Raw genomic sequence first — 14,265 nt, forward strand, 5'->3', positions numbered from 1 at the left:
CTTTTCCTTGATTTGATTTTGTCTCATTATTTGAAGTGTTTCTTGTGATTTTGCCATAGCCTTTCCTGGTGCTTAATTCTCTCATTTAGCACTGATTTTCATGGAGCATGTCCCATTCAGGCAAACCCTGATGCATTAGCTGTATTCTTTCCTGCTTTCCAGTCTTTGATTTATCATACAGCTGATCAGGGACCCTGGTCTGTGAATATTTCCAATGTTTGGGGCTCAAAAGCTGCCAGTAAGACACACTCCTCATCATTTTCAACTGTCCTCATCTCTCAGCATCGCCTATTATCAGCCCTTGCAAATCAACACTCTGATTGACATATGGCAAATGAAACACTGGGGGAACGAGGGGAGTGGCTGGCTCTGAGTCTGCAGCTGAAATCCTGGCCCCAGACTGTAGGAGCAGAGCACTCCTGAAAATCTGCCCTTTGGTGTGCACAAATGCCAGGTTATGTAAATGATTATAAATCATTCCTTTGTTAGCACAAGACTCCCCTTCCACTCCTAACCCACACCCATCCACTGGAGTCTTTCAGTTATGTGCACTTATATTTAGTATATATTATTCCACCACTGACAGCAAAAATATTCAATCTGCCTTACGATGATGCAAATTTAAATTTGCCCTTTAGTGGTACCCTGAATGGCATTTTGCCCTCTTTGCTGTTATGCACCTGTCCTAAACAAGTTTTCATTAGTGCATGCAGATGGCATCTCTTTCCAGCCATGCCGAGCGGTGGGGAAGAACAGTGGGAAGCTGCAGGATAATTCTAGTTCCAGTATGTGCTACAGCTCTTCTCTTCTCTTTATTTCCCATTATTTTATTCATTTTTTACCCATTCTCTTGCCCAATTTGGAATCTCTGAGGCACACAGCTTAAGCAGGGGAAATATCGTATGGAAATTTATCAAAAGCCTCTTGAAAAATCCATTAGATTATGTCATATGTACACTCTATTATCAACCTTGTCTGAAACCTGCTCAAAAGAATTCAAGGAGATTAGTTAAACAGGATCGTTTCTTACTAAATCCACACTAGTTATCAGGCATTACATTAAATTAATGTTGTATGGCATGCCAGCAATGACAAGCTGATGAGGCCCCAGTCTCTTTTAGGAGGTGGCTGCACTGCTAACATCACAGTGTCATACTTTAATTTCAAAGGAATTAAGTGATTTATGCAACCATCTCAAATCTTTGACCTAGGACCACAATTTTTCGTCCACTACTATCAGGCCTATGCCTTGTAGCACTAAACAGCATTAACTCATCAAGAGCAAGCCACAAGGTGTAATTAAGACATTTAAGAGGCTCATTCCTACAGGCTGCTGAACACCTTTAGTAGCTCATAACCCACGTGCTGCCAACCAGTTTGGGTCACATGGAAAAATCCCACACAATCGCCAACAGATTTTAAGCAGTTTCTGTAAAAGCCATCCCAACATCCATTTATGGACAGTAGCAACAGAATTTACTACAAGATGTATTTTAAAAATAGGAAGCATATTAAAAATGGTAAATACACAAGCACATCTTAAAGCCTGGAGGAAGACTTGAATAGTCTGTAAAGCTGTCAGGGTAAACCCCACAATGCTTGACACATACTGAGCAATCCAGGAGTTCATCCAGCTGTTGATACCTGTTAGGTCTAGTTAGGGAATGATCAGTCCTATGTAGCACTGAGGGTGGATGTTGTCTACTATAGCCAAGTATTTTGCTGATGAGAAGAGAGTACCTTCACTGGAATCAAAGGAGTCATTCAAAGCTCTTGAGGTTAAGGAGGAAATCTTGGAGAGATGCATCATGAAGAACTGAACAATTTTCACCCGCTATAAATCTACCAGCTACTGGGAATCCAAACCAGAGCCTGTCTCTCCTCCTAACACTCCCCCACTATCATTATTATAAGTAAATGCTGTAACATGTATTGTCCAAAATTGTCTTTACCTTTAATAAAATTAAGTAATGACATTAAATTACATCTGCTAAAGGAATGATGGCAGCTCAAAGCTACCCACACTTCTTTAATGTCATTTCCTCCCTACCCTGGAGTAATTTAGGATAATGAACAATGCCATCTTTCACTATGCTGCTTTCCAGCATTCCCTGTGCTCCAAGTTCTCTTTCGTAAGATTACAATTGGTTTTCAAATAAAGAGAAGCAGCTCTATTCAAACAAGGTAAAACAACGGGCAGCGGAGGAGCTGCTGGAGTAAACGTGAGACTGATGAAGCAGTGCTCGACCTGTACCTGCAGCATTTACTCACACTCCCCTGTATTTCATTTAGCTTCACTTTCAATTGTTGCATTTGAAGTCCTTAATTTCCGGAGTGCCTTTTTAAAGACCATTCACAAGGATTTCTATGGCTGATTGTTACACACTCCGCTTCCCTTCTCAGATAAGGATTTGTTCTGAACCTCACGTGTTCTTAAATCCTTACATTCTCTAGGGTCTTTTTTCTTCCCCTCCCATAAAAGCCCGTGCTGGCCAAAGTCCTTCTCTCATTCCTCTGGAGCTGGCCTGTCTGAAGTCAGGTCTTGATGAAAAGCTAATAATTCATTCTGATTTTGAGGTTGCATCAGATTATACTAAAATTGGTTAATCCCAGAGTTTGTCTTTCATCTCACTTTTTACCTGACAGCATCTAAACACACAGACAAATACTACTCCCAAGGAGAAAGGATTGATGTGTGGGGACAAATGATGAATTCACACAATGACTTGACTTTGTGCAATAAATCTGGAGTCTGGGTGGTGAAGCCACGCACAGAAGAGTAAAACCAATTAGCTCACTCCAGCCACTCCTAGGGAGGGGTGGAATTGAGATGGATGAATACAAAGATAATTATTCAGGCTTCCTCCTAAACGGAGTTTCGTTTTACCAATGTTCTTGCTTTTTTCCTAGCTAGTTTTGCTAAAAGACTGTGAAAGCAATGACTTGTTCACCTGATTGTCTGCAATAAAGATTTTTGTGTCATCTCTAAAATTTGCTAATGATGATGCAACATTTGTTACAGGTAGTAGTAGTTTATGAAGGCTGAATTGCCTAGAGAAATAGAGTATTGATGACTTGTAGCTATGGATTAACGTAGAAGAATAATGGCATCTCAGTCCTCTTATTAGACTCGGAGCCCTTCCCCTGAGAGCTATGACTGTGAGCAGGCCCCCAGCCCAAACCCCAGCCCACAGCTCCCCACCCTCCGGGGCACACCCCCAGCCAACTGTTCACCTTTCCTGCACGGTATTTAACAAAGAGGCTTGAATAGCAGGCAAATTAATAAACAACTGAACTGCGGTCTGGTTGCAGCAATCTGTGTAAAATGGGAAAAAAAAAAAGACTAAAATCTCCTAATAAATCATTAATTGTGATGTGCCTACCCAGCTGCAGCGCAGAAACAAGCAAATGCCATCTTAATTGATTGCTCCTTATTCCCTCTCTATAGGCCTGTATTTTTTAGTGTGGGGGTTGAATAAGCCCAGAGGTGTAAAAAAACCCTCTAGATTGTACTCTGTGTATCCGCCAACTTGATATTTAGATCAATAATCCTCTTTTTTTTTTTTTTCTTTCCCCCTACTCCTACTCCCAGTAATTTAGCTTTTCCTCCTAGCAGCCTAATTGCTGTTTTCTTAAGCCTTACTATCAATTCTCTGACCTTTAATTTCCAATATTGTTTGCTGCACGTATGACTGTACTAGGTCTACAAGTCATCCTGCCTCCTCTACGTCATATGGGTCAGACTTGGCTATCAGCTCCTGTGACAGTCACACAGCAACCTCCAGGTTCTCGCCCCACCGTTGCTGCTGTGCAACAGAGACCACAAGCTCACTTCAAACCTCATCAAACCTCCATAAAGTCAAACACATTTTGTAACTCAGATTTGGAGATGCTCATCTCTTAGTCATGTTTTATTATAGAACTACTCACTCTGGTGTGTGGTCTCCAAATGCTGATCACCTTCTAAGTACTGCTGCCCTCACTTTTTTCTTGAGGCAGCCCCTGACAGCCCTGCTCTGTATTACACCAGCCAGCAAACCCTACGTAAGTCTCTTTGCTGTTGGTTTTCTCGTGCCCACAACAAGCCCTGCATGGCAGCATCCCTGCTTCAGCTTCACGGTCACTTGGATCTACTCCACAGTCCATCCACGTATGCACATCATCCTTCAGACTAGCTATATGCCATGTGGCAAATGCTTCCCAAAACGTGATCTGTGAAGCCCACGTACTGTTGCCAGCTCACAGTTTTGCTCTGCTGGTAGGAGGCCCAGCTGCCATGGTGCTCACTCAGAAATGAATTGCTCGGGCTGCAGGCACCAGCTCACCATGGTCAGGCAGGAGTCAGCCTTGGCCAGCTGAGTGGAATAAAGTCCAAGACAATTAGCTCACCAACTTTTAAAGGAAGTTCTGCCTTTATCTCCAGGGGTTTGTGCTATCAAAGTGCCTCTGTGGCCCTGCAAAGTAGCTCTCACAGCTCTATGCTTGGTGTGGTGGAGCCAGACCATCCACTTGTTTATTGGGAGTTTCTACAACGAATGAGGAGTGACACTCAGAGTGGTCTCAACATGCTGGCTTCACTTCTGCTGGATAAGTCTGAAAAACAAGCAAGCCCTAGACTTTTACACTTCTGAAGCTGATCTTATGGTGGGATGCAAACAACATCCATTGTGCTCCTGCAGCTGACAGCAGCCATTGGCTTCACGCTTTGCCTTTAAGGGTGTTATTTTTTCAAAATGTCAAGTAATGACTAGTTTTGGATTAAATGACAAGATTTACTCTTTGAATATGAAGACAAAGCAGGGACAGAGGAGAAGAAAGCAGCAGAAGATACCTCTCTCATTTCAGACTCTCTGGTGTGAGGAAGGAATGTGCAGGTCTCACTTTCACCTTGGTTCAAAGACTCTTAAAGTACTCACCAGGAGCTCAGAGACAAGAGCACGTAATAGGAAAAGGATATTAAAAAAAAAAAAGGAGTTTCCATGTCTGACAATGAGCACTAATTTTTTTTTTCATTATCAGATGTTACATTCTTTTGACGGTATGAAAAGATGCCACAGAAATGATGACACAAGACACTATTCTGCTGCAAGATAACCGTTTCCAGATAAATATACCTTAGGAAACCAAGTTTGAAGTTTGCATAGAAATTTAGATATTTTATAAAACTGCATTACAACACAAAGGAGCTTTTTACAACATGCACATGAAAGGTTTAAAAAGAGATTAAAATGATGTCCTTGGAAAGGCATATAGCCTTGTCAAGAAAAAAAAAAATCTACATTAACCCCACGTAGGAAAGTTGTACTTTATCTGTATTTCAAAGGCTATAAAGAACCACTTTAATCAACCTACTTGACTTTGGGGACTTGCACGTCTCACTGAAACTCATGAAATCTCACATAGTGTGGTTTCCAGAACACAAAAGCCTTTAATCTGTAACCCAGCACTCTTGTACATTCAAATCCTGATACTATCTCCTTGTTAGGAACTAAAATTGTGAATTTATCCAAAATGGGATCTCATCTCGTCTAAACGATGTAGCCTTTGCAACAGTGACCTTTAACAATAGTTATACTAAACAATAAAAGATTTTATGTCGGAAGCCAGTGGAAATAGTATATGTTAAAATTCTGATCTGATAGCACAGCCTTTTATTTTCCAGTTTTAGACAAGAATCCTTTGAACATTTCATTTGCTCTCTTGTCTAACATACCTTTGTTTCTTGCCTACAGAATGAACAGCAGGAAAGGGAGCTGATACCCTTCTGCAGACTACTTGATTGTCAGGTGTAATTAGCAACGCTATCTTTTAAATACAGGCATAGATTTTAAAACAGCTGGAACTTCCTAAAAAGCCTCATTCTTAAAAGAAAAAAAAATATGTATATACATACATTTATATAATAAAACATTTTTGCACAGATACATCATTGCTTTACAGTGGTTGACAGCCCTATGCTTCCCTTCAGCTGCAGAACTAAAGGCTCAGTGACACGTCCACGTCACCTGAGGCAGCTGCAGAACCAGGCTGGAGCCACGTCCTGCCTTCTGCTGCCAGCACTGGGGCAAGATCCCGAGTCCATCATTAATTCACGTGTTACTTGATAAATCCATTAGGTCAGCCTGGATTAGTCTATCGATCTCCCTGTGTATCGCCACACAGCCCGTTGTCCCCGCTGCCCTGCCTGGATGGGAAAGCTCCCAGCTGGCAAAGCTGGCAGAGAACTGTGGGCTGGGGATGAGCTGGATCACCAGTGCTGGCTCCAACTGAGGGACCTGGACAGGTTTGTACAGCTGGGCAAAAACGGGCCAAGAAAACAACTAGCTGTGAAGCTTCCCCATCCTGAAGGCCAACAGTGGTTTGATAAAAGTCCATCCTCCTTAAATGAGGATGAAATTCATTCACTAGTTAGAACATCAAGCCTCAAATTCCCTTCCCCTTCTTCAAATCACACAGTAGCAAAAACTGTGCTGTTTGAACAAAACTTTGAAAACATTTTTTCTTGATTTACATGTAAACCCAGAGTTCAGCTCCTAAGTGAGCAAAACGTGCTCCACAGGTCTGACTGTCTCTTGGTGAAACGTGTAGAGAAGAGGATGTTTCAGTCCAGGCACCTGTAATAAAGTTTCATAAAGAAGGGCCTTAAGCTGATAAGTCTGGTTTAGGATTTTCTTATTACCTGCCCACTCCTCATAATGAGTTTTTAATTTAATTTTTTCAGATTTTAAGACATATAAAAGCTGCTCATGTGCCTTTGGGAACTGAAGATGGAAAGGGAGAATTTTAAGAGTACTGCAACTGAATTTTTTATGTACACCATAATCCTGGTATTGAGATTTTTAACAAGTTTCCTTTTGTAGCACAGCTCAGCCAGTCTGCATTCTGACTTCAGCTCAGACCTCTGCTCTGCAATTGAAATCTCTGTTGTTTCCAGATTAGTCTCAGAATTAGCACACACTGGGATTTTTTTTTTTTGGTATTTTTTAATGGCTAGGTTCAAACACCACAATCAGATGGTGGAAAATACACAAGGTCTGGTCATAAACCGGCTTCCTGACTGGACAGAGCATCCTGTAGGAGACAGACACTGAAACATGTTATATGGGAGGATACTGGGTCAAAGAAAAGAGGGAGTCACTATATACTTGTAAATTTAGGAAGGAAAATGTTATTATTTCTTCTCTGTTATTTTTTTTGACAGTTGGAACAAGTTACTGCACTAAGCTGAGCAGTTTGAAAAACTCCTACCATGCTCTGAAACACTATGTGAAAGCTTTCAGCTGTCCTCTCTGATTTTAACTCTGTCTGTTCTCTCTGTTCTGATCCCTTGTTCTACAATTGGGAAGCATTAAGACATCCTGGACAGTTAGAAATATTTGATAAGAGAAAACTCACAGCACTACCAAATCCTTTGCTAAATCTCCTACTTTTTTTTTCCCCCCAGCATGTCACTAGATTTCATAAGTGAAATGTGCTTAATGAAATTCCAGATATATATCCTCTTAGAATGACATCCCTTGGAAGCAACCGTTTTTAAGGCAACAGAATACCAAAGAATTAAAAACCTGCTGACCCAAGGAAGTTGGCCAACTTCAGAAGGGGATTTATTTCAGTGCCTTGCAATTATGGAGTTACAAAAACTTATTTAAATTTCTCAGCCTCATGTCGGTGCCTGAGGTGTTGTGTACTTGTAAGATAATGAAATAAGCCACTACAAATAGGTATTTGCCTGGGATACCTGGGGGATGTGGAGATGTACCTGGCAGGGCTGGGTGGATGTCCTGCCAAACCAGGGACCTTCTGGATGGTGCTGGGTGTCTACGTTCAGGCAGCTGAGCTGGGCCCTCCAAGCCCCACTCTGGGCTCAGGAGGAGAATTAGGTTATTTAATATACAATCAAAAGCAGAAAGAGGCACACAACATAGATGAAACAATTCAAATTTGAGATAAATGCTACAGATGGATAAATGTTAAACAAGAAATGCTGATGTGGGTAGATAAGTGTGATGTAGGAGCATTAATGTCTGATTTCTCCTTGGAATTTTAGCTTGACCAACACATCAGAGGCTATGGGAACATTGTCTAAGCCACATACACCTATGAGGTGGTGGAGAGCGTGGAGTTTTCCATCACAGCACATCACAGAGCAGGAAGGGTATTTCCCTGTAGATGCTTCCTTTGACTAGGGAGATTTTGTCAGTGTCTGTGTCACACCTCATTGCACACAGGTATCCTTGCTCCTTTTTCCTCACTGTACAGTTCCTCCACAGCACAATAGAAGGGATGGTCTGGGGATGTGGTCTACAGCTACTCCCTCCTGATCCCCCCCCCTGTTAAACAGGGAAGGAGAAGGAGAAGTCCCTGCTAAATGAGACATCTCACCAGGAGACCCAGCACTTCCAGAGGTGGCGAATGAAACGGCTCCTGAAAAAGGAGTTATGGCAAGTGAGAGCTGACGGGTGCCATCAACGTGCATGGGGTGGGGGTAGTCTTGCCAGTGTACAGTTACCACCTGTGTTCTGATAATATTGACCAGACTGCATTAAACAGCAGGCTAGAAAATCAAATGTCAAACCAAATCATTCCGTGCCGCTCCGATGCCGATGACAGGCACGCACAGTGCTGCTCAGCCCCACCAGAGACAGCAATGGAAAGGAACGAGAGCATCGTGCTCAGAGTGCAGGGGGATGTCCATCTGTGAGGCACACGGGCACAGAGGCTGTGCTGGTACCCCTGGATTTCAACCACCTCTGTGCTGAGAAGCACGGCACAAGCAGCACCCGGGCTCCACCTCCTGCGTGGTGCCATGGACCTATCAGGCTGGGACTGAGCTCTTGGCATCGAGAGAAGCTAAATTACTCTTGATCTTACACCAAGCAGTACATGTGTCCTATCTGAGAGAGACCAATAGGGTATTTTTTTATATCCCCCCTCCCTTTTCTTTTTTTTTGGCGACAGAAAATTGAAATCTGTAATGAAACTATCATTCCCATTTTTTAAATCACTGGTCTTTGGCAATTTTTAACTCTGAGGTCTGAAAAATTCATTACAACTAACTTCCATCAAGGGTGTTCCTGAAACCAAAATTACTTAATCAACTCAATTTAGCTTCTTGTGTAGACGTAATTCAGAAAAACTTTATCTTCTTGAATTGTTATTGCAATTAATTTCCCCCCCCCCCTTCTTTTTCTGCAGCAGACGACATGTCAGTAATTAGATATTTTATAAAAATGAGTTATTCATTCAGGGTAGCTTCACATTTATATTTGATTAATCATATTACCACTGAGGTCTGGGTTTTGTCTCCAAGGAAGTTTAATGACCTCATTTTAATCCTCCTTTTAACCACCAGGCAGGTATCAATGAAGAGAAATAAAATTATCTTATTTTTTCTTTTTGTCTCGCTCACTTTTTTTTTTTTCAATCTCAAGATTACATTTGATGTTTTTTCTGTGTGACTGACCCATTTACAAGAAAGAATCTCACTGATTCCAATTAGGTTCAGGACAGAATCAGGCTAAACAGAGCCTTGAACTGTGCCTTAATAACTAATGCTCAGTGTAATGGAGAGGAACCAGAACTGTTTCACCAAACGGCAGTTGGTTTAAAGCACTGTACATGATTAATTTTGTGATAATTTAAAAATGAATGTACTGAAAGGAAATAAAACAAAAGCCACTGTAAATTTAGGTTTTGATTAATAGGGTCTATTAGGAAGAGACTTCTATCAGTGAGACCACATTTTTCTATATCAATGAATATATACCCACACAATGTAATGGAATAATTCATATAAACCACAATTTATCTGGCAGCAGAGACTTGGATATTATTGATGACTGTTTGCCTTTTATCAGTACCTATCTATGCTTTGAACGTAGCTATATTTGTATCTATATTTGTGTATTTGTACATGTATATCTTTGTATTTCTCTATCCATCTTGTAGACTACACTGAGTAGTCTCAAAGGTATTTCATCCTTTCTGTCATATGCTGCACTGGTGTAAAGACTTCACAGAAATCACAGAAGGGGCTGATGCTCTTTTCATTAAAACATGAGGAATTATTGTTTTCTCATAAACTTAGAAATATCTTTCATTTTAGATGAAAGAGGTGATAAAGAGCAAAAGTTGAGTATCCACAAGGGAGTATGAAGCATGTCTTGTTTTCTATAGCATTGCACTGAAAGGGCCTCCAGGCAGTTAGAGATGTGTGCCTGGGAGGAGCTGTACTGCTCACAAAAAATCTGCACCCTGAGTTGGGGATCTCACTCATTCCTTACTGGAATCCAAACCATGGGCATCACATCTCCTAAGCTCTGCTGGACAGGCTTTGCATGTAGGTCAGGATCCACATGTAGAGGTCAGTTTGATTCAAAAGGCAGGTCAAGATGTAAATGATTTCCACCAAGATGTAAATACTTCCCTGATCATGCCTAACCTGTACATCTGCAGTGGCAAAGCCCCTGGCATCAGTGTACTGAGTTCTGGGCCAGGTTGAGACAAGACAGGAAACAATGATATTGTTCCTGCTTGTGCTCTCTCCATTTGTCACTGCTACCCCTTGACCTAACATCCTTAGTGTCATTCATTGCTCATGACAAAGGTTTTCATCAGGACCTGCAATGAGAGGCAGAAAGTCCATTTCCATTTATAAACACTGAGCTCTTATTTAGGAAAACTAACCTGATCTGTAGGTTTTAAGACTTCACTGACTTGATATTTAATTGAAGAGCACACAGAATTAGGCAGATGCTCATGTACCCAAATGCTACTGGGCAGATTCGATTCACTTGAATATAATAACTTATTTCAGTTAGATGATGACAGCTCTGTAAGAGCTCAAGCTCTCCTGCATAGTTTGGCTGAGCTCCGTTTTGATTGGAAAACTGCAAGCAAACACAGTCACCTGGGATTTTCTGTGAAAGCACAATTGATTTTTAACCAGCAAGCTTGTCTGCAGGACTGTGCAGAACTCCTGTGCTTGTCTTCAGCTGTAAAACAACCCAGCCCCGTGAACTCCTCACTATGGTATTTGGTCTTCCCCTTGTCAGCTCTGACCTGTGCTGTTCAACTTGATTTCTGCCTCTTGTGACAACTGCCTCTGATGATTTTAAGATATTGTAGCATCCAGCCTCATCTATATTCAAATGTCACTGTAGAATTTCTGAATGGCACACATGTAATGATGGGGACCCTGAGATCTGAATGAGCAACCACCTATACAGCTCTAGTCCACATGCTGGGAAATTAGGTACCTGGCATTCAAGATGTAAGCCCTTGATTTCTTCCAGATCTGGACACGTGCCCTATCCTGGGAGATAGTTAGCTACTCACTTCCACTGTTTTTTCCTGGATCAGCCATGGTGAGACCTCAGTTTAGGAAGCCCTTGGTAGGTATCCCAGTCCATTTTTTTTTGTCTGCAGGATATCCTACTGAAAAAAGGTTCTCCCTTCACAGTGTTAGATTAATTTGTAAAACGGGAGCATGTATGTAAAAATGATTTCTCATATGCTCACATGCAATGACTATTTCCAGATGCATCTGGCTATAAATGTGGTTTATTTAAAGATGGTTTTATAAATGTGGTTAGGAAACCCCAAAGTGCTGGCAGGCTGATTTGGATTCCGATGTTGTTGTTTCCAAAATATTGCTTCTCCAAACTAGTTCTATTTGCCTCTTTGCATCACAGTGATTTGGAAGTCACTGCCTTTCAGCTTGAAGGAAAAGCTGAGGCTTTTCTCTGCTGCTTTGCTATTTTTGAACTCACTGTTAAAAAGAGAGCTCAGCAGGATTCAACTCTGGGGGGTGGAGACCAGGTGAAGTGTTCACCCCCAGCTATGTCACTTGCAAAGAAGTCACATTTTACAGCTTACATCAGCTACTTTTGCAGCTCTAGACAGTGTTGCTCTTGCATTGGTTGATGCACAGCTATATTTCACCATCAAACAGCATTAACATAAGAACAAATGCACACAGAAAAAGGAACAGGATTTTGGCTTATGGTCATTTGCTTTTCCAGAGTTTTGGCAAGCTCACAGAGCAGGAGGACTAAGTAAGCACTACGGCACGGCTGGAAAAAGGCAAATCCGATCCTAGCAAATACTAGTGCTCTTGTTCAAGACACTGAAAAATCTCATCTGGATTACTATATACAAATTGGGTCAGAAGAAAAGAAGTCTGAGCAGCCTGGAGCAGAGCAGGGTTAGCAAGATAACCAGGGGAATGGAATGTTGTCACGTAACAAGGGGTTGGAGGAGCATGACTTTGTTTAGCTGCACAAAATGATGTGCACTAGTATATCAGGGTGGACACAGGAGAGAAAATGGGAAGGAAACATCAAAATGAGAGAAGGAAGAACTACTGATGGTGAAGGACAATGCTAGCATGGCAGTGATGTGCTGAGAGCCTGCTTCACCTTCAGATTTCAAAGCACTTCTCAGAGTGGGCTCACTAGCATTGTCCATGGTACTCGGAGGAACCCCAATACCTGCAGAGACTAAGGTCAGACATTCTTGGCAGTGCAGTGCCAAAAAGTCCTTTCATGTTGGGTCTCTCTCCATGTCATTCTTCTCATGAAGCACTGAGCTTTTCCCTCTGCAGATTTCAGTTCAGTCCCACACGAGCCAGGCAACTAACTCAGCGTTACTGCAGCAGCCAGCAACGAGTCTGATCTGACACTATTCATCAGACAGCCCAGTTACAAACTGGCAAGAACTCTTTTTCCTGATGTACTTACAAGTACTTGCTCCTCTACTGATCAGCTAAATCCACTTTGCAACTAGATTAACCTTGCCCAGCCACACATCCCCTTCTGCTACGATACAAACATCTCTCCATGCGCGGTGTTATTCGGGACCTGCCACCCTTTGGTTCTAGGCCAGCAGGAGCAACCAGTGCCTGGGTGCTGTGAGCTGGGAAGTGCTCACCCATGCCCTGTAATCTGGTTCTAAACCTTTAGAGCTGGTCCTAATGGGAGTCAATGCCCAGATTAGCCAGGGAAGCAGCCTGGTGGGGAATGGGATGTGGTGCTGGAGCTGCCTCTTTAAAACACGCTCCACTGGATTCAGCCTCGGAAGAGGAGATTCTCAAAGCAGTGCCAAAGGGCAAATTTTAAAGTAGCTTTAAATAAGACCTCCTAAGGCTCAGCAGCTTAAAGAACTTGAATAGCCCAGTTTCTTCCCCCACCCTCTCTTTCTTTCTTTTTCAAAGTTTTTTTTTTTTTTTTTAAAGGAGATGCTGATTGCCAGGCAGGTTTTCCTAAGAATCCACAAGCTCAACTAATCATAAGCACTTCAGCCCTGTGAAATAATATTTCCCTTACATGGGCTACTATAAAAACAAGTTCTGCACAGTAGGCAAATTTAAAATAACTTTTAATTAACATTTAAGACACAGAAGTCTGATCATGCAAATTCATCTGCGTCTCCTCTCTGAGCCTGATTGTTCCTGATTGAATACGATAAAAATAGACTTTGTATGAGTCAAGTGTAGGCATGGATTTCTTTAACTTCTCCTCCCCTCTGATTATGCATTTCCTTAGATAAGTGGAAACCCTTGGATGGCTATTAACGGTATCATGGGTCAGCCTGGAAAGGGCATCCTGCCTGATAGCAGTTAAAGGTTTCACTGGAATTAAAGGCATTCCTTTTGTGAGCAAAAAAGATGCCTCCACCTTGCATAAAATCTCACCTGAGACTATCCAGCATTGTTCTGTCTCGGGTGACTTGTAATCTCTGAAATACTGGCACTCATTTCAGAGCACCTCCCCTGTATCTAAGGTGAGCACCTGGCCAGAGGCTGAGCTATGGATCTCTATTAACATGGAAAAAAAGCAACTCATCTGCACACAAGAGATAAACATTTGAAGGGAGGCTGCGGGTTTTCCACATAATTAAGACATGTCAGAGGACACGACCCTGTTATGAGTAAGAGGAACTCTGGATAATGAAGGGCACACTGATACCGGTACCTTTATCTTGTAACAGCAATGGAACCAGTTTCCCAGTAAAACTTCCTACAAAGCCTGTATAACAGAGTCTGGTTAAGATATATACAGCAGCTGATGCTCTGGCAGATGCAAACCCCACCACAAATGCCATGAGAACAAACTAGCACAGCTAATCACTCCCCAGGGACCCTGGAGAACTTGGGCACAGGGGGTTAAACTCCCCTTTTCTAGGGCATTTGACCCAGAGCCTGCGGCACGGGCTGGTCAGGTGTGCCAGCAGGAGATGGCACTGCCTCTGCTCCTCTGCAGGGGG

General features: G+C 42.2%; 1 protein-coding gene across 1 annotated transcript in view; it reads right to left on the minus strand.

Moving 5' to 3' along the window:
- The window catches only part of CDH4 (cadherin 4, type 1, R-cadherin (retinal)), a gene marked incomplete at its 5' end in the record, with an annotated part of 174,111 nt that overhangs the window by 23,873 nt on the left and 135,973 nt on the right, over positions 1–14,265 (minus strand). The window lies entirely within an intron of this gene.

Source organism: Merops nubicus, unplaced genomic scaffold, assembly GCF_000691845.1.
Source record: "Merops nubicus isolate BGI_N331 unplaced genomic scaffold, ASM69184v1 scaffold4800, whole genome shotgun sequence".
Classification (NCBI taxonomy): Eukaryota; Metazoa; Chordata; class Aves; order Coraciiformes; family Meropidae; genus Merops; species Merops nubicus.